General features: G+C 42.9%; 1 pseudogene; it reads left to right on the top strand.

Moving 5' to 3' along the window:
* Positions 1-7392: 7392 nt before the first annotated feature.
* Positions 7393-7509, top strand: LOC126261521 (5S ribosomal RNA; annotated as a pseudogene).
* Positions 7510-27577: the final 20068 nt, after the last annotated feature.

Raw genomic sequence — 27577 nt, 5'->3', positions numbered from 1 at the left:
GGATCACCAGTGTCCGACGCAGCAGGCAGTTGCACGAGTTATTAAGACGGTAGTGCGGACAGGCGGCTTGAGCGTCAAAAACAGGACAAGAAAGAGGACTACAACTGACAGAGAACGCGAAGAAACTGTTCTGGCTTCTATGCTGATGAATCTGCACAGTGGTACGTGACAAAGTGCCAAGGAATGTGGAATCAGCCAGAGGTGTGTCATTCGCATCCTGGACCGACATAATTTCCATCCCTATCACCTGTTACTGCACCAGGCACGCGATCGACGACCATGATTTCGAACGTCGTACAGAATTTTGTCGGTTCTCCCTTCAGCAACTGAGAGATGACCCTACGTTTTTATAATGTGTGCTCTTTACCGACGAAGCAACTAACCTTGCTAATATAAATTTGCATAACATGCACTACTGGACAGCCTAAAATCTACACTGACTCCTTCAGGGGCATCATCAACAGCCATGGTGCGTAAACGTATGATGCGGGATCATAGTAAATTACATTGTGGGACCTTAGTTCATCTCAGGCGTTCTAAATGCACATTCGTACTCCTTTCTGACGAACCTTCTACTGGTCCTTATAGAAAAGTTACCACTGTATATTGGACAGTGCATGTGGCTGCAACACAACGGTCGTCCAGGTCACTCGTTCCGCGTTGCAACGTACATACTGAAAGAGAACTTTCCTGGACGTTGTACAGAAAAGAAATTCTACATCTGCATCTACGAGGATACTCTGCAAACCACATTCAAGTGTTTGGCATAGGGTTCATCGAACCACCTTCACAATAATTTCCTATTATGCCAGTCTCGAACAGCGCGCGGAAAAAACGAACACCTATATCTTTCCCTGCGAGCTCTGATTTCCCTAATTTTATTATGATGATCGTTTCTCCCCATGTATGTCGGCATCAACAATATATTTTCGCATTCGGATGAGAAAGTTCGTGGTTGAAATTTCGTGAGAGGATTCCACCACAACGAAAATTGCCTTTGTTTTAATTATGTCCGTCCCAAATCCTGTATCATCGCAGTGACACACTCTCCTCTATTTCGCTATAACACAAAACGTGCTGCTCTTCTTCGAACTTTCTCTATGCACTCCGTTAATCCTATCCGGTAAGGAGCCCACACCGCGCAGCAGTACTCCTAAATAGAACGGACTAACATAGTGCAGCCAGTCTCTTCAGCAGATCTGTTACATTCTGTAAGTGTCCTGCCAATAAAACGCAGTCTTTGGTTTGCCTCCTCCACAACATTTTCTATGTGTTCTTTGCAATTCAAGTTTGTCGTAATTGTAATTCCTGAGTATTTGGTTGAATTTACGGCCAGTAGATTTGACTGATTTATCGCGTAACCAAAGTCTAACGGATTTCTTTTAACACTCATGTGAGTAACCTTAAACTTTCCATTATTTACGGTCAATCGTCAATTTACGCACCATACAGATATCTTTTTTAAATTGTTTTGAAATTTGTTTTGACCTTCTGATGACTTTACTAAACGATGAGAGGCAGCATCTTCTGCAAACAACTTAAGACGGCTGCTCAGATTGTCTCCTAAATGGTTTTTATAGGTAAGGAGGAGCAAGCGTCCTATAACACTACCATGGTAAATGCCAGAAATCACTTCTGCTTTACTAGATGACTTTCCGTCAGTTACTACGAAATGTGACCTCTCTGACAGGAAATCACGAATCCACTGACATAACTAGGACGATATTCCATAAGCACGCAATTTCAGTACAAGCCGCTTGTGTAGTATAGTGTCAAAAGCATTCTGAAAATCTAGAAATACGGAATCAATTTTAAATTTCTTGTCATTAGCACTCAAGACCTCGTGTGAGTAAAGAGCCACTTGTGTTTCAGAAAGACGATGTTTTCTAAATCCGTGTTGACTGTTCCGTGTAGACGGTTCTAAAAATGGCTCTGAGCACTATGGGACTTAACTTCTGAGGTCATCAGTCCCCTAGAACTTAGAACTACTAAAACCTAACTAACCTAAGGACAGCACACACATCCATGCCCGAGGCAGGATTCGAACCTGCGACGTAGCTGTCGCGCGGTTCCAGACTGTAGCGCCTAGAACCGCTCGGCCACGCCGGCCGGCAGTAGACGGTTCTCTTCGGGGTTACTCATAATGTTGGAACACAATTTACGTTTCAAAATCCTGCTGCATATAGTCGTTAATGATGTTGTTGTTGTTGTGGTCTTCAGTCCTGAGACTGGTTTGATGCAGCTCTCCATGCTACTCTATCCTGTGCAAGCTTCTTCATCTCCCAGTACCTACTGCAACCTACATCCTTCTGAATCTGCTTAGTGTATTGATCTCTTGGTCTCCCTCTACGATTTTTACCCTCCACGCTGCCCTCCAATGCTAAATTTGTGATCCCTTGATGCCTCAAAACATGTCCTACCAACCGATCCCTTCTTCTAGTCAAGTTGTGCCACAAACTTCTCCTCTCCCCAATCCTATTCAATACCTCCTCATTAGTTACGTGATCTACCCACCTTATCTTCAGCATTCTTCCGTAGCACCACATTTCGAAAGCTTCTATTCTCTTCTTGTCCAAACTGGTTATCGTCCATGTTTCACTTCCATACATGGCTACACTCCATACAAATACTTTCAGAAACCACTTCCTGACACTTAAATCTATACTCGATGTTAACAAATTTCTCTTCTTCAGAAACGATTTCCTTGCCATTGCCAGTCTACATTTTATATCCTCTCTACTTCGACCATCAGCAGTTATTTTACTCCCTAAATAGCAAAACTCCTTTACTATTTTAAGTGTCTCATTTCCTAATCTAATCCCCTCAGCATCACCCGATTTAATTTGACTACATTCCATTATCCTCGTTTTGCTTTTGTTGATGTTCATCTTATATCCTCCTTTCAAGACACTGTCCATTCCGTTCAACTGCTCTTCCAAGTCCTTTGCTGTCTCTGACAGAATTACAATGTCATCGGCGAACCTCAAAGTTTTTACTTCTTCTCCATGAATTTTAATACCTACTCCGAATTTTTCTTTTGTTTCCTTTACTGCTTGCTCAATATACAGATTGAATAACATCGGGGAGAGGCTACAACCCTGTCTCACTCCTTTCCCAACCACTGCTTCCCTTTCATGCCCCTGGACTCTTATAACTGCCATCTGGTTTCTGTACAAATTGTAAATAGCCTTTCGCTCCCTGTATTTTATCCCTGCCACCTTCAGAATTTGAAAGAGGGTATTCCAGTTAACGTTGTCAAAAGCTTTCTCTAAGTCTACAAATGCTAGAAACGTAGGTTTGCCTTTTCTTAATCTTTCTTCTAAGATAAGTCGTAAGGTTAGTATTGCCTCACGTGTTCCAACATTTCTACGGAATCCAAACTGATCTTCCCCGAGGTCCGCTTCTACCAGTTTTTCCATTCGTCTGTAAAGAATTCGCGTTAGTATTTTGCAGCTGTGACTTATTAAACTGATAGTTCGGTAATTTTCACATCTGTCAACACCTGCTTTCTTTGGTATTGGAATTATTATATTCTTCTTGAAGTCTGTGGGTATTTCGCCTGTCTCATACATCTTGCTCACCAGATGGTAGAGTTTTGTCATGACTGGCTCTCCCAAGGCCGTCAGTAGTTCTAATGGAATGTTGTCTACTCCCGGGGCCTTGTTTCGACTCAGGTCTTTCAGTGCTCTGTCAAACTCTTCACGCAGTATCTTATCTCCCATTTCGTCTTCATCTACATCCTCTTCCATTTCCATAATATTGTCCTCAAGTACATCGCCCTTGTATAAACCCTCTATATACTCCTTCCACCTTTCTGCCTTCCCTTCTTTGCTTAGAACTGGGTTGCCATCTGAGTTCTTGATATTCATACAAGTGGTTCTCTTCTCTCCAAAGGTCTCTTTAATTTTCCTGTAGGCAGTATCTATCTTACCCCTAGTGAGACAAGCCTCTATATCCTTACATTTGTCCTCTAGCCATCCCTGCTTAGCCATTTTGCACTTTCTGTCGATCTCATTTTTGAGAGGTTTGTATTCCATTTTGCCTGCTTCATTTACTGCATTTTTATATTTTCTCCTTTCATCAATTAAATTCAATATTTCTTCTGTTACCCAAGGATTTCTATTAGCCCTCGTCTTTTTACCTACTTGATCCTCTGCTGCCTTCACTACTTCATCCCTCAGAGCTACCCATTCTTCTTCTACTGTATTTCTTTCCCTCATTCCTGTCAATTGTTCCCTTATGCTCTCCCTGAAACTCTGTACAACCTCTGGTTCTTTCAGTTTATCCAGGTCCCATCTCCTTAAATTCCCACCTTTTTGCAGTTTCTTCAGTTTCAATCTGCAGTTCATAACCAATAGATTGTGGTCAGAATCCACATCTGCCCCTGGAAATGTCTTACAATTTAAAACCTGGTTCCTAAATCTCTGTCTTACCATTATATAATCTATCTGATACCTATTAGTATCTCCAGGATTCTTCCAGGTATACAACCTTCTTTTATGATTCTTGAACCAAGTGTTAGCTATGATTAAGTTATGCTCGGTGCAAAATTCTACAAGGCGGCTTCCTCTTTCATTTCTTCCCCCCAATCCATATTCACCTACTATGTTTCCTTCTCTCCCTTTTCCTACACTCGAATTCCAGTCACCCATGACTATTAAATTTTCGTCTCCCTTCACTACCTGAATAATTTCTTTTATCTCGTCATACATTTCATCAATTTCTTCATCATCTGCAGAGCTAGTTGGCATATAAACTTGTACTACTGTAGCAGGCATGGGCTTTGTGTCTATCTTGGCAACAATAATGCGTTCACTATGCTGTTTGTAGTAGCTAACCCGCACTCCTATTTTTTTATTCATTATTAAACCTACTCCTGCATTACCCCTATTTGATTTTGTATTAATAACCCTGTAATCACCTGACCAAAAGTCTTCTTCCTCCTGCCACCGAACTTCACTAATTCCCACTATATCTAACTTTAACCTATCCATTTCCCTTTTTAAATTTTCTAACCTACCTGCCCGATTAAGGGATCTGACATTCCACTCTCCGATCCGTAGAATGCCAGTTTTCTTTCTCCTGATAACGACGTCCTCTTGAGTAGTCCCCGCCCGGAGATCCGAATGGGGGACTATTTTACCTCCGGAATATTTTACCCAAGAGGACGCCATCATCATTTAATCATACAGTAAAGCTGCATGTCCTCGGGAAAAATTACGGCTGCAGTTTCCCCTTGCTTTCAGCCGTTCGCAGTACCAGCACAGCAAGGCCGTTTTGGTTAATGTTACAAGGCCAGATCAGTCAATCATCCAGACTGTTGCCCCTGCAACTACTGAAAAGGCTGCTGCCCCTCTTCAGGAACCACATGTTTGTCTGGCCTCTCAACAGATACCCCTCCGTTGTGGTTGCACCTACGGTACGGCCATCTGTATCGCTGAGGCACGCAAGCCTCCCCACCAACGGCAAGGTCCATGGTTCATGGGGGAAGGTCGTTAATGATATGGGCCTGTAATTTAGTGGTTTACTCCTATTACCTTTCTTCAGTATTGGTGTGACCGGTGCAACTTTCCAGTCTTTGGATTCGGATCTTTCGTCGAGCGAGCGTTTGTATATGATTGTTAAGTAGGAAGGTATTGCATCAGCATACACTGAAATAAACCTAATTGGTATACAGTCTGCACTGGAAAACTTACTTTTATAAAATGATTTAAGTTGCATCACTACTCCGAGAACATCTACTTCTAAGAACTTACGTTTGCACCTGATATTCACTCGAATTCTGGTATATTTACATCATCTTCTCAGGTGAACCAAATTCAAATGGCCTATGAGATCCCCTGATTCGATTCCTGTTGATTTTCTTCTTCGGTGGGCAGTCTATGACGGTGTCCCAACTACGCCAGATGATATGTGTCGCCGAATCGCCAGTGCATGCTTTACCATATCATCCACTGTAATTATATTTGTTCATCGTTCTTCCGAGCGGAGATTGCAAATGTGCCTTTCAGTCCATGGTCAACAGTTTGAACGGATGCTTAAATAAAGGATGGAGTTACTTTTTAGGAAGTCAAAATGTATGTTATGTGATTTGGGTGGTTACCAAATCATAGTTAGTAGACTATTTATTTCATTTATATGTGTACGAAATCGCACTGCGGTGTCAAATAAGTCGACAGCGAGTACTGCAAGTAGCTGGTAAAACTGTCATCATGCGCTTACGTTCAGCATGAAACGACGTTTCATTTAGAAGAATACTTATTTTGCGCCGTACAGGTATTCACCAAAGTATTTTTAATGAAATGTTTAATTCAATAGATGTATCCTACATTATATAATTTAGAACAGTGCAGATGGGGGCAATTGTCCCACAGCATGTATTTTACCTCTAAGAAGCGCACAGCCACATACAGGAAAATGTAGGACAAATCTTCCTTCAAACATTTACATATCCTATACGGTAGTTACTTTTTGCTGCGTGTAAGACCTCTTTATTTTTGAAGAGTAAATAGTTGATTTCTCTGTTTCAGCTCATTTAAATCTGGGAGGATACACAAATGTGAAAAATTTTTCCTAAGGTCTTTGTGATACACTAGATTCTAACCCATGTCGTATTTCCATGTGGAACATTCGCAGGTGGACCTACATCTGGGTCTTCAAGGGGAAATAAAGCTTTATTCTCGTAGCGCAAACCTTCATTACGGTATACAACTATGCAGCATGGTCCGAGAAGTTTGCTTGAGATGTTTCCACAGCAAATGCGGTTTCCAGCCACCGTGCTCTCACATTCTAGGATATTTCTCGATTTTTTTTACGACGTGTTTCAACGCCAGCACTAACAAACGCTGTATCTCGGCAACTGTCTTCTCAAGAACTATCGAATGCAGTTATAAAAAGTACACGGTTTCATTTTTTTTTTTAAAAAGTACTTGCTTCAGCACCTCCGTTGATACCACATGAACAAAATAAAAACATACGTGCCCTCGACGGTCCAACATTTACCGAAAACCGCGTTTCGATATGTGTAACAGTTCACGAAATAAAAGGGCTGTTACTTCTCACGTGATTCGCCCTATTCAATTCCGGCGAGGACGGCAATGATCCCTTTAGTGCGGATACTCACCAGGCTCGACTCTTAACGGGAATTGGCGAAACGGCGCGAATAAGGAGAATAATGGACAAAGGACGCTACATCAGTTGTGTCTCAATAAGCTGAGTTATTATGTGATGAGAGGTAGCTAGAGTAGTCCGTGCAGCAGCAAAGACCACCGTGCCTGGATGGCGCAGTGATCAGTACATCTGTACAGTAAACAGGAGACGCAGGCTCGACTCACGGTCCAGCACTAACTTTCAGTTCTCCTTAATAATTTAAATCAATGCCTATGGGCAGCTGGCAACGGCCTTGCCGCAGTGGATACACCGGTTCCCGTGAGATCACCGAAGTTAAGCGCTGTCGGGTGTGGCCGGCACTTGGATGGGTGACCATCTAGCCGCCATGCGCTGTTGCCATTTTTCGGGGTGCATTCAGCCTCGTGATGCCAAATGAGGAGCTACTCGACCGAATAGTAGCGGCTCCGGTCAAAGAAAACCATCGTAATGACCGGGAGAGCGGTGTGCTGATCACATGCCCCCCCTATCCGCATCCTCAACCGAGGATGACACGGCGGTCGGATGGTCCCGATGGGCCACTTGTCTCCTGACGACGGAGTGCTATGGGCAGCTAATGTCTTAAATTCCTTTGTGTCATGACGGATAGTAGCTGCAGCATCAAAATGGTCTCCATTCTTTCAGATACGTCCGCAAGAACAGGTACCACATATACACGCACGTAAAGTGAAGGTTGATCCCACACCAAAGTTCCAAACCAAAATCATAAACAGTAGCTTCGCTTTCACTAAGGCTGAAGTACAGGAGCTTATTGTGAAGAATCCTGCAGCTCCCTGGACTCAGAGCATAGACAAATATTCATACGATCAAAACGCCAGTTAGGCCCGTTAGGAAAGCAATTAATAGCCCAGCCAAGCTATGAACTTATTCACAGTGTGAATGATCGGGTGGTACCTCCTCAAGCTAAGTTTTTATCAAGGCACAAAGGAATTAAAAATGTTGCCTGGGAGGGGGGATTTATCTAAATCAGTGTGGAAAATTCGAATCCACGTCTCCTGCTTACTAGGTGGATCCCTGACCACTATGCCATCTGGACACAGTAATCATCACCACAGCAAGGACTACCCTAGCATGCGTCTCGTCAGACCCGATTCTCCACCTACCTACACACTACTGATATAGTGCCCTTCCCCTAATAATCATTTCTCGCAGCATTTCGTTGATTACTGCAGGAGTTAGACGCTGATGTGCATCTCCACTGAAGGGATCACTGACCATCCTCGGCTTAGTTATATATGCCTTAGTCACATATGTGGAGCGTGTGTGGATAAGTTGAGAATTTCTATCTGATGGGAGGCGTGCTAGGGTATCGTGGATATCGCTGTAAAGAAGGGATAGTCTATACTCATCCACACGCTGCAAAGCCGCCATTTTGTGTTTAGTATCTTGTGTTTACATACGTACAGGAACTTCTGAGCAGGGAATTAAGTCCAAATCAGTGTCACATTAAGCAGTGCACTAGTGTAACGTTACAACCCCGCCAATATGCCAACGATACAAATTAAGCTTGGTTTTTTAGGTTAGAGAATTCCCTCCCTAGGCCCGACAAGACGCCTCCTGAGACGCGGCAAGGTAGGAGTAGGCAAAATGCAACAGGAAATAACAATATTAATGTGCTAATAGTAAACTGCAGGAGCGTCTACAGAAAGGTCCCAGAACTGCTCTCATTAATAAACGGTCACAATGCCCTAGGAACAGAAAGTTGGCTGAAACCAGACGTAAATAGTAATGAAATCCTAAACTCAGATTGGAATGTATACCGCAGAGACAGGCTGGACAGTGAAGGGGGAGGCGTGTTTATAGCGATAAGAAGTGCAATAGTATCGAAGGAAATTGACGGAGATCCGAAATGTGAAATAATTTGAGTGAAGGTCACGGTTAAAGCAGTCTCAGACATGGTATTTGAATGTCTCTATAGGCCCCTGGCTCAGCAGCTGTTGTGGCTGAACACCTGAAGGATAATTTGGAAAATATTTCGAATAGATTTCCCCACCGTGTTATAGTTCTGGGTGGAGATTTCTGGGTGGAGATTTTCATTTGCCGATTATAGACTGGGAGACTCAAACGTTCATAACGGGTGGCAGGGACAAAGAATCCAGTGAAATTTTTTTAAGTGCTTTATCTGAAAACTACCTTGAGCAGTTAAACAGAGAACCGACTCGACATATTAGACCTTCTGGTGACAAACAGACCCGAACTATGAAACAGTTAACGCAGAACAGGGAATCAGCGATCATAAAGCGGTTACTGCATCGATGATTTCAGCCGTAAATAGAAATATTAAAAAAGGTAGGAAGATTTTTCTGTTTAGAAAAAGTGACAAAAAGCAGATTACACAGTACCTGACGGCTAAACACAAAATTTTTGTCTCAAGTACAGATAGTGTTGAGGATCAGTGGACAAAGTTCAAAACCATCGTACAATATGCGTTAGACGAGTATGTGCCAAGCAAGATCGTAAGAGATGGAAAAGAGCCACCGTGGTACAACAACCGAGTTAGAAAACTGCTAGGGAAGCAAAGGTAACTTCACAGCAAACAGAAACTTAGCCAAAGCCTTGCAGACAAACAAAAATTACGTGAAGCGAAATGTAGTGTGAGGAGGGCTATGTGAGAGGCGTTCAATGAATTCGAAAGTAAAGTTCTATGTACTGACTTGGCAGAAAATCCTAAGAAATTCTGGTCTTATGTCAAAGCGGTAGGTGGATCAAAGCAAAATGTCCAGACACTCTGTGACCAAAATGGTACTGAAACAGAGGATGACAGACTAAAGGCCGAAATACTAAATGTCTTTTTCCAAAGCTGTTTCACAGAGGAAGACTGCACTGTAGTTCCTTCTCTAGATTGTCGCACAGATGACAAAATGGTAGATATCGAAACAGACGACAGAGGGTTGGGAAACAATTAAAATCGCTCAAAGAGGAAAGACCGCTGGACCTGATGGGATACCAGTTCGATTTTACACAGAGTACGCGAAGGAACTTGCTCCCCTTCTTGCAGCGGTGTGCCGTAGGTCTCTGGAAGAGCGTAGCGTTCCAAAGGATTGGAAAAGGGCACAGGTTATCCCCGTTTTCAAGAAGGGACGTCGAACAGATGTGCAGAACTATAGACCTATATCTGTAACGTCGATCAGCTGTGGAATTTTGGAACACGTATTACGTTCGAGTATTATGACTTTTCTGGAGACTAGAAATCTACTCTGTAGGAATCAGCATGGGTTTCGAAAAAGACGGTCGTGTGAAACCCAGCTCGCGCTATTCGTCCACGAGACTCAGAGGGACATAGACACGGTGAAACGTCCCCTTAGAAAAATTATACATGACTTTGCTTAAAGTGACACAAAATATTTTTTAGCGCAACGCAATCTGACTTTCAATAATCCCTACAAGAGAATGGCCCTGACTAAATTAACCTATACGTTTCACAAATCACTTACCTCACAAAAATCTTCGTTACTCGAACCACTGCAATACAGCGAGCGCCAATACTGCTAGCTAAATAAAAGATTCAAACTACTGAAGGCATTAACTACTGATAGGCATAGTTAGCAAATGAAAGATTTTGATAGAGAACAAACAATGTATTTACCTTAATAGTGTTCAAAAGTCATAATATATATAGCAGTTGATGACATCCATTCGTACAAATGTACTGATTCTGATAGACACACGTCCAGATCATCCGCTCTCGAAATTCTCCATCTCACTTCCCCACATCCACCACTGCTGGCGGCTCACCTCCAACTGCGCAACGCTACGCGCTGGTAACAGCCAACTGCCCAACACTACAGTGGCGAATATTACTCCAACAATGCAAACAAACCACAGACTTCACACAGCACAGTCAGTGATTTTCATATAGAGCGCTACGTGGCGTTACCAATAAAAAAAACCTAAACAGCCTACTTACATAGCCCCCATGCTCCCCACAAAACATTTTACAGATTGTTTTGGGCTCTGACCAATACATATTTGTTAAAATTTTTTCACAATTATAATAACAAAGAAATCAAATGCACACACTTATTGATACAATGTTGGTCAATAGCTAAAATTTTCTCACAGTCCATAAAGACAGTCCTGATCGTTCATCACAGTAAAATAGCAGTGTTTTTCTCAAAGTCTGAGCAGTAAAAGAAAATGTACACGGAAGTAGTGGATTTCCATGCAGTCTTGAAGAAGTAGTGCTGTCCTTCCAACGGAAAGACAGTGCTGACTCTTGATATGCACACAGGTAATGGGCCACAACAGAGCAAACCCACAGCAGAGTCAGTCGAAGTTCAAGGTCATCACAGAGTAGACCCACTGTAGTCCTGGTAGAGATTACGGTATTGGTGGGTCATCAAAGATGCAGACCCACTATAATCCTCAGAAGTCTTGCAGACAATATAGCAAGTCCATAAACCACCACATGTGCACTCACAAAATTTTTGGAATTGCCTTAGAACCAGCAGTGCTGTTAACCAGTTAAAGTTTCGAGAACATACCTTCACCGAAGAGTCAAGTAGTATATTGCTCTCTCCTACGTATATCTCGCGAAGAGACCATGAGGATAAAATCAGAGAGATTAGAGCCCACACAAAAGCATACCGACAATCCTTCTTTCCACGAACAATACGAGACTGGAATAGAAGGGAGAACCAATAGAGGTACTCAAGGTACCCTCCGCCACACATCGTCAGGTGGCATGCGGAGTATGGATGTAGGTGTAGATGTAGATGTAGGACGTCAGAAGTGTAAATTAATAACTGGCAGAGCGTTTATCATATGATGATCGCACCATAATAACTGATGCAAAACTATCTGCATCCCACAGAGGCTGTGGTGTCAACTAACAAACAACGAGACACAACTCCACACCAACAGAAGACAGCACTAGCACCTTGACTGCCACGTGAGTTAAATATAACTCACAGGAAATGTTCTCTTGGGGCCACGTGAAGTAAATACAACTCACGGACATTTTTCCATTTAAAGCTCCGTGGTGCAGTTGTAAGTCACAGGAGCGTGCTGTGACTCGATGTTATAGTAGGTTAAAAATGGTTTAAATGGCTCTGAGCACTATGGGACTCAACTGCTGAGGTCATTAGTCCCCTGTTATAGTAGGTTATGTGCCCAAAAACAAATCATGTTAGTGACCTACGGTTTTCAAGAGCTCAAGAGTAGTTATTGACATTTGAATTCGTGAGTTATATGTAACTCACATGGTTCAGTCGTATTGGACTCTTCTTCTTTTTATTATTTATTTTTTATTTAGTTTGACATATTACTTAGACAGTAGATTGCAAATCACATAAAGTTTTATTTACATTCTTCAGCTCTCCTTGCAACAACAATGAATCTGAAAAATTTGGGTCATTCCACTTTGTTTCTCTAAAACCTGTATGCAGTGTGCTTCATGAAAAAACACTCTACGCAAAAATATAAGTCACAATTTTTACATTTCCATGCAGTTTGTTTACATTTCTTGACAGCTTGCTCTCGTCCAAATTCTTTCTTCATATTTTCGTAGCACACTGTACACCTATGTCTGGTTGCTCCCATGTTCACAAGTGCACAATCTGCAAGTAACGTGGTGGCTTTGGTGAGAGATGTCTCAGGCTCATCGGCATCTTCTTTGTGGAGTAGTCTCAAAGTCTCTTTGAATTCTGTGATTGAGATGGTTGTTGATGTATCGGTAAATCACATGAGCACTTGCCAGTGCTGACCGTGTCAACAATTCAATCGCAAGCTTCCTGTACCATTTCACACCCCACCTTAGACAATACGAGTACGACTTCATCTGGTGAGAAAGATCTATGCACGACTTTGACTGATTATAGTCAATTATCACTGCTGGTGTTTTCTTTGTGCCCTTCCTGGTTTGAACTTCTTCGTCTCCATGAACGGTACTCAGCATCAGAACATCCCTCTTATCTTTCCATTTCAGTACTACTACACCTGTGGTACTTTACTTTGTTTTGTTTTCCCCCCTTCTTCAGTTTGGCCTGTACAACATCTTGAGGATTCAGTTTTCTGTTTGATCTTGGGGTACCAACTAAATGTGTTGATTGTTCAAGAAGCTAGTTTGCTAGATGAACACTCGTGTAAAAATTGTCTGTATATAAGAATCTGCTCTCATAACAACAGAAGTGTCAAGAGGAACACCAGGATTCGCATCCTTCACACAGTAAACTTTCATATTCTAGGTATAGCCACCCTGTAGACAAAGTTTAAACAATTTAATTCCGAATTTATGGCCCTTATTGTTTATATACTGAATGAAACTTAGTCTTCCTCGAAATGGCACAAGTGTTTCGTCAATACAAACTTCTTTCTCCAGCACAACTGCACTTTGAAATCTCTGCAGTAATTTATCAATAAAAGGTTGAATTTTGAATAAGCTGTTTCCAGGTTTCCTGGTTGTTATCCGATAAATGCCACATACGCAAAATTAGTTTAAAACGATTGCTTGACATGACATTTTTTACATTGTTGTGATAGAGCATATTTCTTGACCAATAATTTGGAAACCTGGGTTTTACATTTAGTGACATCCATAACAAAAACCCTAAAAATTGTTCAATTTCAGTTTTGCTGACATCAGTCCAATTTTTCAATCATGAATTAACAGTTACTGAATGACTTTCTAAGACTTGTTTTGCGTACAGATTAGTATGTTGAGTCACATATTCCAAAATTTCATCAGTTACAAAATATTTGAAGAAATCGTTTGGTGTCTTACCCTGAGAGTTAGTGCAACAGAAGCATTTACACCAGCAGTGGAATGAATAAATGTAAAGTTTTTCATATTTTTACCCGTAACTGGCCCCGAGACAATGTCATTATAATTTGTTCTATCTTCATCTTCAGAACTTTCTGATATTACACCTACTTCAATTGAACCTGAATCAACTGCAGTAGTTACGGCACTAACAGTTAGAGGTGATTTGTTGCCTGGTTTTTACAGCTGTGAAGTCTGGTTCTTTGACTGAATGTGGACATAAAACTCTTCTTCCTTCCTTCACTGCTGTGATTCCATCATCATAACTTCTGGTTTCGCTTCCGGTCCCCTCTGGTAAAAATTCGTCTGAGCTATTACCAAATAAAGGCACAAAATCTTCATCACTTATATCCATAACTTCATCTAAAAGCCTGCCGGTGTGGCCGAGCGGTTCTAGGCGCTTCAGTCTAGACCCGCGCGACCGCTACGATCGCAGATTCGAATCCTGCCTCGGGCATGAATGTGTGTGATGTCCTTAGGTTACTTAGGTTTAAGTAGTTATAAGTTCTAGGGGACTGATGACATCAGATGCTAAGTTCCATATTGGTCAGAGCCATTTCATCTAAAAGTTGCTGTACTTGCCTTTGTTTATCTTCGTAACTTCTACGAGACATTTTCTTCTGCCACAATATCACTTCGTTACGGAGCAGATAACAGTGAACAAAGACTGTAGCAACTATGCAGGAAGGCAATAATGGAACTGTACTCAAATAATGCTGTGGAATGAAAAACTGACAAGAGTACAAACCTAAAATTATTAGCGACATAGCAAATCACACACCTAGTACCTTTACTCTGGGTCCATGTGAATCATATGTAACGCACACACAAAAAAAAGGTACTAAAATGCCAATTTTCACTTTATTTGCACTTAACAAGTTTACTTGGAGCAAACTAAAGCAGGATATTGAAAAAAAGTAAATGGCCCCAAGGGGTCGGTTACCCAATTATACCACAGCAGTAAATATGCTAGCAACCAGTTTCTGATCATCCACTGTTCCCTTCTCCCAAATACCCCCACAGCCACTCAAGCAGTCAGCCGCAAATATAAAATTTGTATGTTAGTTTAGTTCAAGACATTTTATCTTCAAGTAACAGTTTGGTGTGTGTACGAACACCAGATGATGTGTTAAAATTGCCTAAAACGCGTTGCAATATGTTAAATTGAACTTGTAACAAATAAAAGTGACTGGTAGCAGTAAATACGAGTAATTATTCCGCACCCTCATGGTTCCTAAGCGTAGCCAGCATGGCCATAATTAATTATTAGAAAAAGTTGTCCAGTAATTACGAAAATCAAAACAACATAAAATACGATCAAAATCTTGAAAAGAAAATAGAACAGATTAGCACTTATGTTTTATAAGCATTTCATGAGATATTCTATTCAAGACTGCTGAAGACAAGGACAAGATGAACAGCAAAATCAACAAATGGATGGATAAAATGGCCCGCAATGCATTTGGTAACCTGAAAACGGTTGTCAAAAGTAAACTTTGACGTTTCTGAAATGTAAATCTCGCAGAATGTATTATTGGTTTCGACTTATGGCTGCGAAAGATGGTCTTTAAATGCGAAATTACTTCAAAAAATGTATTTTACTCGGCTGTTAACAGAGAGTCGTACGTTGGAAATTAAAAAAGGGACAGGAGTTGAGATAAACAGATAAGGGTACTGTCACGAGATGAAGGTATATATTAGAACAGAGATGAAAATGAATCAGGTTAACGGAAGGAAGATCGATCAAGGTTTGGAAGATTGTAAGAGCTACGTAAGAGGATAACGTAATGGAAGGTGGGTATATGCAGCTGAAGGCCAAAATACATGAAAAAATGTAGCGGCAATGGATGTCCAATGGATGTAGATGACAGAACGTACTATAATCATACTTAACCTCAATGCACGAAATAAGAGAGTCTTATAGACCACTAGAGCGTCCTTGGCTCCTTGACAGGTTTCAGAAAGCATATTTGCTTTTAGGTGTCACTGGTAAGTAGTTGTCGACCGTTAGGGGTCACTACAAAAAAGAGAGCGCGAGATGTGTAGTACTGCAAATCTTTATTGTGACGGCCTGTTTACTTTTCCAAAATGAAAAGTGCAGGCCCAATGGTCTCGCTGCCAAAAATTTCCATGAAATAGCCGCGTAATCACCTGACACGCATTTGTTTATCAGCTTGTCTGCTAGCTCGCTATTTTCTTTCTCATCTCGTCCCACACTCGGCGCTCCTTCGTGTCCGGCACACGCAGATAAAAGCGACTAACGCGTCCGATGTGAACTCTGCAAAGAGGCCCTTTTCTCCCGGTCCTGCCGTACCTCTCGCACAGTCCTCGCCATCAAAGGCTTGTCGCAGCGGAAATGGCAACTTTTAATTAGCGTGTACCTGGTGTACATAGTCTTTGATGCTTTGTCTGTGCAGTCGCTCTGGGCGGCCACATTTCCATTCCTTTGGTCCGCACTTAAGCTGTAAAAACATGGTGGACGCGGCCAGCTGCTCACCGGGACGACAGTAGGGTGGTGCGAAGCGCAAACGCCTGTACAACGTGGCCTGGGCGTGGGTCACGACTCATGAATTGGGATTTTTCTCTGAGGAATGCTTTTAGGTCAATGACCTTTAACCTACAGGACGCCCTTCTCGACGATTCTTAAAAGAACGTATCCGCGTGCATAAAACAAGGTGGATGAGTAAAATCTGGGTAATTTGCACTCTTTTTTTAGAAAAGGTTGTTTTCATCCATACCAATGGTTGTGACATAGTATTCCCTGAACAGTGTGTCATACAATGACAGAGAAAAGTGCCCTAAACTGGACTTCTCCTTCCGTCCACGGCTACCTCCCCTCCATTAAGCGGACCGCCCCCCCCATCCCCTAGCCTCTCGGTTCCGCATGCTCCAAAACTTTTTTTTTTTTTAGTCATCAGTCATCCGACTGGTTTGATACGTCCCACCATGAATTCCTCTCCTGTGCCAACCCCTTCATCAACCCCTTCATGTCAGAATAGCACTCGCAACCTACGTCCTCAGTTATGTGCTGTATGTATTCCAGTCTCTGTCTTTCTCTACTGTTTTTGTCCTCTACAGCTCCCTCTAGTACCATAACACGTGTCCTATCACCCTGCCCTTGTCATTGTTTTCCATATATTCCTTTCCTCTTCGATTCTGCGAAGAACCTTCTCACTCCTTACCTTATCTGTCCACCTAATTTTCAACATTCGTCTGCAGCAAAACATCTGAAATACTTCTATACTCTTCTTTTCCCGTTTTCCCACAGTCCATGTCTCTCTGGCATTCAATGATATGCTGCTAACGTACGTTCTCAGAAATTTCTTCTTCAAATTAAGACCTATGTTTGATACTAGTAGACTGCTTTCGGCCGGGACTGCCATTTCTACACTACTGGCCATTAAAATTGCTTCACCACGACGATGACGTACTACAGACGCCGAATTTAACCGACAGGAAGAAGATGCTGTGATATGCAAATGATTAGCTTTTCAGAACATTCACACAAGGTTGGCGCCGGTGGCGGCACCTACAACGTGCTGACACGAGGAAAGTTTCCAACCGATTTCTCATACACAAACAGCAGTTGACTGGCGTTGCCTGGTGAAACGCTGTTGTGATGCCTCGTGTAAGGAGGAGAAATGCGTACCATCACGTTTCCGACTTTGATAAAGGTCGGATTGTACCCTATCGCGATTGCGGTTTATCGTATCGCGACATTGCTGCTCGCGTTGGTCGAGATCCAATGACTGTCAGCAGAATATGGAATCGGTGGGTTCAGGAGGTTAATACGGAACGCCGTGCTGGACCCCAATGGCCTCGTAACACTAGCAGTCGAGATGACAGGCATCTTATCCGCATGGCTGTAACGGATCGTGCAGCCACGCCTCGATCCCTGAGTCAACAGATGGGGACGTTTGCAAGACAACAACCATCTACACGAACTGTTCGACGACGTTTGCAGCAGCATGGACTATAACCTCGGAGACCGTGGCTGCAGTTACCCTTGACGCTGCATCACAGACAGGAGCGCCTGCGATGGCGTACTCAACGACGAACCTGGGTGCACGAATGGCAAAACGTCATTTTTTGCGGATGAATCCAGGTTCTTTTTACAGCATCGTGATGGTCGCATCCGTGTTTGGCGAAATTGTGGTGAACGCACATTGGAAGCGTGTATTCGTCATCGCCATACTGGCGTAACACCCGGCGAGGTGGTACGGGGTGCTATTGGTTACACGTCTCGGTCACCTCTTGTTCACATTGACGACAGTTTGAACAGTGGACGTTACAATTCAGATGTGTTACGACCAGTGACTCTACCCTTTATTCGATCCCTGCGAAACCCTACATTTCAGCTGGAAATGTTCGACTGCTACTCTGGCCAGCACATTCTCCAGATCTCTCACCAATTGAAAACGTCTGTTCAATGGTGGCCGAGCAACTGGCTCGTCACAATACGCAAGTCACTACTCTTGATGAACTGTGGTATCGTGTTGAAGCTGCATGGGCAGCTGTGCCTGTACACGCCACCCAAGCTCTGTTCAACTCAATGCCCAGGCGTATCAAGGCCGTTATTAAGGCCAGAGATGGTTGTTCTGGGTACTGATTTCTCAGTATCTATGCACCCAAATTCCCTTGGAATTCTCTTGCAGATTCCAAGAGTTTCGTGGGCAAGGTTGATCAAAAGACCTGGAATCAATCGAGAATAACTAAAGCTATTGATGCAGTTCAGAGAAAGAAGATGGTTTGGAGAGCAATTTAATGTTTCAAAAACAACACTTATAAGGTTGTCCAGTATGAAGTACAGTGTACCTGGGAAGGCAACAAATACAAAGAGCAACAGACCTACAATTTCGGGTAAAGATCTTGAAGACATGGTTTAGCGTTGTCTTGCTGCTTAAGCTTCTTTCTATGGGCTTACTGGTAGTGACTAGTGAAGGATAGCCTACAATTGTCAGAAATAACACTGCACAATCGTTCAAAGGAGAAATTGCTGGAAAAATTGTGCTAGTCTTTTTCTTAAACGGCACAAAACCAAACTGTCAGAAAGAAAGCGCACAGTAACATCCTAAAATAGGGCTCTTCGCTTCAACAAAGGAAACAGAGAGTTATTCTGTAACCTTTCCGAAGATATTATGTTATTCTTGATTAGAAAATAGATTGTGTTTTCCATGAGTTACCACCATTTTATAATTTTATTAATGTTATTTCGATAATTTTTACAAGAAGTCCGATTTTGGCAACTATTTTTCAAACTCGAAAGTTTGTTTTCTGGAAGCAATTTTTTCGTATCAACTATTCATAATATATTTTTTTAGATAAAATTTAGGTGTCGCATAACATTATGAAGTAAATATTGCATGCTTTTAAAACAGATTCCTATATTGTTTTCTAATTTTTGAAATCAAAAACAAAAAGAGGGTTTGGTTTTTGGTACTCTCCTCTATAATTCGGCAGCTGCGTGCAGCGACATATGGTGATATAGTTTGCAAAAAGTGTTGCAAGTAAATTAAAATGTTGTGCCTGATGACGTTTTATTGCATTAATAGCGAAAATGTAGTAAGCAATGTATTTTTTGAGGGAATCTTGTAAACCTAGCAACCACAGCTATAAATTGTCATCTTTGGGATTAAGCAGCCGCTTCGGCTGTATTTAACCTTTTTTTTATCAGACCACAACCTTTTCGTGGCGTTGAAAAACACATTCTCTGACGACTCGTAAGTAAGTCATGAGAGCTAAGTAGCCCGGAACATGGAACCCAACATTCGTTGTCAGACCAAGTTGAAAAACCTAAGGATTTGTTCTCAGTGCCAAGAAACGGGCTGTGGTTCCTTTTTTTTTTTTTTTTTCTTTTTTTTTTTCGAGTCTCAAATACTGGATGAATGTAGTCTGGCTAATTCGAACGCCATAAGCTAAGCTGCCTTAAAACACATACAGGGTGAACTATCAAAAACCTGCAACGCAACCATTGCGGAAATGGAAAGTGCTACTCACGTGCGGTTTTCACAGAATCGATTGGTAGACAGGGGATCGTGTTCTTAGTCAATAAACAGACTGTAATAATACTTAGAAAATGTATTCTTTATACAAACATATACTATTTTAAATGACACAGTGCCTATTGACATTAACAAGCTAAAAGTTGCAGGATAGTAATGCGAGTCGCTTACGAGATATCGTATTTTGAAAAATTTCCATACCGAGCCTTGTTTGTTCCATTCCACCTACGTAGATGTAGGTACGATATTGTTATGTTTGCTTAAGTGTACGTACGTGTTCCTAGAGTACACTGCGACTTGTTAGTCAGTAGTGTGTGACAGTCCATGCAATAGGTCGTGAGTGGGCAATGGCATTTACATATGCAGAAAAAGCAGACATGCTCGTTGTGTATGGAGAGCGTAGAAAGAATGCTGTTCTCTCTTGTTCGGTGTGTGCGGCAGGATATCCCAATAGCCGTCAACCATCTCCGCAACTATTTATCAATCTCTTCACCAATTACGTTAAAGCGGTAGTACGCCACCCAGGCAACGTAACAGAAGGAAAAAGAGACGACAGAAGAGAGGGAAATTAACGTTTTTGCAGTTGCTGCAGTTGATCCACAGTTTAACTCCGGCACAATCGCATGAAGGAGTGGCGTGTGTCCTACGCACTCTCCATCGATATAGAACTGCATAGAAACGATTATGAAGATTGTGTTAACTTCTGTACATGGGCGTTAAGACAGGATGCTGCATATATATCATGTACCTTATTTAGTGACAAAGCCACATTTACAATCATGGCCAGGTAAACCGTCGAAACGTGCACTATTGGTCTGTTGACAATCCTCGTTGGCTTCGTCAGGTGGAACGTCAGCGCCCGTGGACTGTAAACGTGTAGTTTGAGATAGTGAACCTTCAGCTTATAGGCCCGTTTTTCATCGACGGAACACTGAATGCGCACAAGTATGGCAGCGTAACAAACCATCTTCCGCTGATGCTATAAGACGTTCCTCTGCAGAGTAGGTGGAACCTGTGATGCTAACATGAAAGCTCTGCAGCCCATAGTGCACGAAGTACTACATCATGTCTTCGCAAATTTCTTCGGAATCGTTGGACAGGATTCAGAAGACCTGTGCCTTGGCCGGCATTTTCCCCGGATTTGACGCCTCTAGACTTTTTATCTGTGGGGAAAGCTGAAAGACGCTGTCCGCAACGACGTACCAACTACATCCGATGATATGCAACGACGTATTACTGCAGCCTGCTCGGACATCTCCGGTGAAATGTTAGCACGTGTGTAGTAGTCGCCCCATACCAGACTAGAAGCGTGTATTGCCACTGACGGTGGTCATTTTGAACGCAAGCCGCACAAAAATGCTGCAACAAACACCATTGACATTATAATTTACCATAATTTTAGCTTGTTAACATTAATAGGCAGTGCTCCTTTTAAATAAGTGATGTTCTGCGCAAAAAGCCACTTTTCATATATTATTACAGTACAATCTGTTGATTGGATAACAAAACGAGGCGCTGGCTACCAATCGATTCGGTGAAAACCGCATATCAGTAGCATTTTCCATTAGTGCAATTTTTGCGGTGCAAGATTTAGATGTTTCACACTAAATACAGTTTCTAGCTGACATGGTCACACATTAACAATGTAATTCAAAAATGTGAAGGTCTGCTTCTCACTAGTCAGGTGCGCTAACCGATACACCACCCTGCCACAAACTGCCTAGGGAGCAGGACACTTGGGTTCAAATGGCTCTGAGCACTATGGGACTTAACATCTATGGTCATCAGTCCCCTAGAACTTAGAACTACTTAAACCTAACTAACCTAAGGACATCACACACATCCATGCCCGAGGCAGGATTCGAGCCTGCGACCGTAGCGGTCGCGCAGTTCCAGACTGAACCGCCTAGAACCGTTCGGCCAAACCGGCCGGCGGGCAAGTGGTCACGTAGGTTAGTTCTGCTTGGGTTCGTTTTCTGCCGTGCTTTATTAAAGGTTTATTTATAACCAGTCGGGCAGATATGTTTTGTGTATCTGATGGGTCAGAATGTTGTCTGCCGCAGATGTGTTTATGTTTCAGGTAATTGGCGGTGGTCGACGCGAGCAAACTCCGATCGGGGCATCACGGTGGAAAAGGGAAATTTAAGGACCTGGATCAGTGTCTATGGTTACGTTGTTAGTGTCCTGCTATTCCATCCTTCCGGTGGAGCGTTGTGGTTTTCCGGAAGCTTAATTGTAGCTCAAAGTTGAGTACAGTTCTGCTTCACCTTCTGGTCCGCGAATCTCCTGTATCTGTTAGAACCTTTCGGTCTGCTCGCGTCCATCACTAATTTTCAACGTAAAATTGAAACGGCCCCATTTTAAGACTATATAATATGCTATTATTATGTTCTTGGGATGAGATGTATGTCAACCTCGTACCTGTAAGAAAAACGAAAGAGGATCCTAGCTGAGTGTACTACTCTGATAATACTTTTAATTTGTTATAATTGCTTAAGATCAGTCCATAGAAGACGTCTTAGTTGTTGGAAGCAGTTTTAGAATTTGATATGAGTAATGTGCAAGCCAGTTTCTATGTAAGCCAAGAAGCATGTTTAAAAGGTTTGTGTTATTCAGTTATGTCAGTTAAATTTGATTAATGGTGGTTTTATGAACATTGTTTTAATTATTGAAAATTTGTTGAGTAAATTTTGAAAGATCTGTGTCTATCGGACTTAAATTGATGGATGTTTTAATCTGAGTCCTGCTGGTGGTTCTGTAGGGGAGGTGCCTTTTGTTATAATCGTTGTTACTGTTAATTTCATTAAGAGCATGTGTTTGTAATAAAGAAGTGTATGGCAACTGCAAACTGGTTATGTGTTTAATTTCGATGTGTCGAAAGGAATAACACATATAGAGAGGCGAAGAACGTCTTCCAATCGCCTCTTGACACTTTCACGGTACACATGTTGCAAGCGTGCTGAAAGATTATGAACTCTTTAATACACTCGAATCCAGTGTGTCTTCCGAAATTTTTGAATCTCAAAGCTCTACTTAATTGCACAGATGGATGTCGGATCAAAAAACTAGTGCAAGCTCACTCACAAGGAGACGGCACGAGCGTGGAGTCGGGGATTTGTCCGAAATTTTGTGTGGTGAAATAGGACCACTAACACTTCACGTGGTTAAACTATTAGGAAGCACTACCCGGAAAATCCCGGGAAAAATCGATCCAAAGTTTCTTAGGTGCCTTATGAGTATAAAATGATAGTCCATTGCCGAGCCGCTGTCTGGCCTAGATGATTCGGTCAGAGGACTCCTCGCCCTCTGTAATAAAAAAAACTGAGTAAAGGAATCAACGATCAACTTGAACGGATGTCTTGTGAATTCCGCCCAGACCAAACGCCACGAACAATACCGAACAAAATGAAAAAAAAAGAAGTATAGGGCTTGGACTCTTACCCCAGAGGTCTCAGGTTCCATTCCTCCTCTGGCACTTTTCTTCTTCTGTTTCATTTTCTTTTGTTATTCGATCAATTATTCAGAAAGTTTCCCAAACCTACATTATCTTTCACAAATTAGTTACATTATTCAATAAAAATTATTTTCTTTTTGTCCAACAATACAATTCATGGCGGTGGGTTTTCCATTTTTCATTGTAAAGTGTATACGGCGAATCATTGGGTTTTTAATCAGAATAACAAATTCGATTGGGAAACATTCAATTTTTATACATATAATAATTATAAACAAGAACCGCAGTGGTAATTATTGTAAAAACAAACAAAGCAATAATTTTTGCGACAATTTGCACAACATATAAAAGCTGATTTTCTACAATCACAGGGCGTTTGCAATAAATATGTACAAAAATATGCCGCATTAACATTTATGAAAATGTTTTGAGTTTCTGATAATTTTGAGGCAAACCAGGCATATTGAATCATGTCTCGGAATATTGGTGACGATAACTGATGGTGAATAATAGAATGAATTTTTATACAGTCTTCCCGGGAATTAATTTGACAATTCTCCTGTAACAATGCGTTGCAATTTTGCAAGTAACAGAAGGAAAAAAATGTGCCGGAGGAGGAATCGAACCCGAGACGTCTGGCGTAATGGTCCGACCGCCAACCATATAGGGGAGACGGCGGCTCGGCAATGGACTAACATTTTGTACTCATCAGGCACCTAAGAAACTTAGGATCGATTTTTCTCGGGATTTTCCGAGTAGTGCGCCCTAATATTTTAACCACGTGAGGTGTTGGGGTCCTCTTTCACCACACAAAATTTCGGACAAATCCCGGACCCCACGGTCGTGCCATCTCTTTCTCAGAGTAAATTCTAGAACACTTTGGATGGCTCTGGACGTCCAACAGCATTCCATAAACGTTTTAGGAAAATTTAGATTAAAAATCTGGTGACGTTAATCGTTGGGAACCACTGAGTTCATACTCGGTTCACTCATTTTGTAGTGCTAGTCACGAACTGCGTAATGCTACTAAAGAGACACGCGTATCCTATAGTGTTAGCAATCTAAGAAAGGTTCTGAAGATTGAGAGTTTTTGTCGGCTGCATTCTCATTGTTGGCTGCTTACGTAGAGTTCTTGCAACATGTTAGCAATGGGTGGGGGAGACGTACTGGCAGGTGCAGAGACAGATGAAGGCAGCCGAGTCGGCAGTGCAGTAGAGCTCTGCTACGCACAATGAGGCCTTCTGCGGTAACCAATAAAAAAATGACGCGCATTATAGCCCGCGCACTGGGCCGCTGCGACATCCAGCTGGCCCCGCGCTGCCATTTGTAAGCAGGGTGTCTCGTGGAAAACTAACGTGGTTGCCGACAGTGCCCGTGCGCTTATCGAAGCAGCCAGACCTTCTTTGCATCCTGAAACAAATTTCGTGACGAGTTTCGACAGCTTGTAGGATTTGAGGGAATTTACAGTTCTGGAGGGACATGCAAAATGTCTTCAAATTTTTATCCATCCCTCTAGGTACATTATTTTATAAAAACAGTACGTATTTATTACGCAATTACAAATTCATCTCGAACATCCATTAGACAATAAAAAATTCTACTTTCTCCAATTATTTGCCACAGTGTATTCTATGTGTCGAATAGACCGAGACAGTCGGTTTTTAAAGTTATTTTACTGTCTGTTAAACTTCTTCCTACACAAGGACGCATTAATTTTTCAGATATACCAAACGCCTATTCTCTAACAATGACGTACGGGATCAGTGATCACCTGTTTGTAATTGGGCTTTTCTCCTATGTTTATGAATTTCTACTAATGATATTTTGCCGGCTGGTATGGCCGAGCGGTTCTAGGCGCTTCAGTCTGGAACCGCGCGACCGCTACGGTCGCAACACTGGACTCGCAGTCTGGAGGACGACGGTTCAATCCCACGTCCGGCCATCCTTATTTAGGTTTTCTGTGATTTCCCTTAATCGTTCCAGGCAAATGCCGGAATGGTTCCTTTGAAAGGGCATGGCCGACTTCCTTCCCCGTTCTTCCCTAATCCGATGAGACCGTTGACCTCGCTGTTTGGTCCCTACCCTCACACAATCCAATCCAATCTTTCCCCCATTCTTGTCAATCGTTCCATAATGCTCTTGCTACGGCCACAGGTTCGAATCCTGCCTCGGGCATGGATGTGTGTGATGTCCGTAGGTTAGTTAGGTTTAAGTGTTCTAAGTTCTAGGAGACTGATGACCTCAAATGTTAAGTCCCATAGTGCTCCGAGCCATTTGAACTAACGATATTTTCGTGCAAAACTGATTGCATAAAAATATGTGAGTGAACTCAAAATCCGCAGCGCATAAAACAAGTAAAAGAGGGAAAAAATTTTATAATGACTAGTCCAGTGCGTTTGTTACAACAAAAAAAGGTATAACATACTCCACGCCCACCTCACTCAGCTGATCGATCATGACTGACCGTCAACTGTCTGGCAAAACTACACTCCTGGAAATTGAAATAAGAACACCGTGAATTCATTGTCCCAGGAAGGGGAAACTTTATTGACACATTCCTGGGGTCAGATACATCACATGATCACACTGACAGAACCACAGGCACATAGACACAGGCAACAGAGCATGCACAATGTCGCCACTAGTACAGTGTATATCCACCTTTCGCAGCAATGCAGGCTGCTATTCTCCCATGGAGACGATCGTAGAGATGCTGGATGTAGTCCTGTGGAACGGCTTGCCATGCCATTTCCACCTGGCGCCTCAGTTGGACCAGCGTTCGTGCTGGACGTGCAGACCGCGTGAGACGACGCTTCATCCAGTCCCAAACATGCTCAATGGGGGACAGATCCGGAGATCTTGCTGGCCAGGGTAGTTGACTTACACCCTCTAGAGCACGTTGGGTGGCACGGGATACATGCGGACGTGCATTGTCCTGTTGGAACAGCAAGTTCCCTTGCCGGTCTAGGAATGGTAGAACGATGGGTTCGATGACGGTTTGGATGTACCGTGCACTATTCAGTGTCCCCTCGACGATCACCAGTGGTGTACGGCCAGTGTAGGAGATCGCTCCCCACACCATGATGCCGGGTGTTGGCCCTGTGTGCCTCGGTCGTATGCAGTCCTGATTGTGGCGCTCACCTGCACGGCGCCAAACACGCATACGACCATCATTGGCTCCAAGGCAGAAGCGACTCTCATCGCTGAAGACGACACGTCTCCATTCGTCCCTCCATTCACGCCTGTCGCGACACCACTGGAGGCGGGCTGCACGATGTTGGGGCGTGAGCGGAAGACGGCCTAACGGTGTGCGGGACCGTAGCCCAGCTTCATGGAGACGGTTGCGAATGGTCCTCGCCGATACCCCAGGAGCAACAGTGTCCCTAATTTGCTGGGAAGTGGCGGTGCGGTCCCCTACGGCACTGCGTAGGATCCTACGGTCTTGGCGTGCATCCGTGCGTCGCTGCGGTCCGGTCCCAGGTCGACGGGCACGTGCACCTTCCGCCGACCACTGGCGACAACATCGATGTACTGTGGAGACCTCACGCCCCACGTGTTGAGCAATTCGGCGGTACGTCCACACGGCCTCCCGCATGCCCACTATACGCCCTCGCTCAAAGTCCGTCAACTGCACATACGGTTCACGTCCACGCTGTCGCGGCATGCTACCAGTGTTAAAGACTGCGATATAGCTTCGTATGCCACGGCAACCTGGCTGACACTGACGGCGGCGGTGCACAAATGCTGCGCAGCTAGCGCCATTCGACGGCCAACACCGCGGGTCCTGGTGTGTCCGCTGTGCCGTGCGTGTGATCATTGCTTGTACAGCCCTCTCGCAGTGTCCGGAGCAAGTATGGTGGGTCTGACACACCGGTGTCAATGTGTTCTTTTTTCCATTTCCAGGAGTGTAGCTTCTTAGCTTTGCGACTGCTTAGTGCGTTAGAGCCCAAACTGCTAAGGCTATCCGCCTATAAGCATTTGTTACGTTATAAATCAAGTAAAGCAGTGCTCAACTTAAAGAATGGTTTCAGCACTGCAATACTTTACTTAGCATAATGACGTGCCCATGATTTCCTCCCACCTCTGAACAAATACAGTCAGTTAGTGGGGAATCTACATTTCAGCACATACTCCGAAATGCAACTTTGCTTGGCATTATTGTCATTGTTGTAGGTGAAAGAAACAGTATGAACA

The sequence above is a fragment of the Schistocerca nitens genome, chromosome 5 (assembly GCF_023898315.1).
Source record: "Schistocerca nitens isolate TAMUIC-IGC-003100 chromosome 5, iqSchNite1.1, whole genome shotgun sequence".
NCBI lineage: Eukaryota > Metazoa > Arthropoda > Insecta > Orthoptera > Acrididae > Schistocerca > Schistocerca nitens.
The sequence above is the reverse complement of the archived record's forward strand: the minus strand, read 5'-3'. Positions and strand labels throughout refer to the sequence as shown.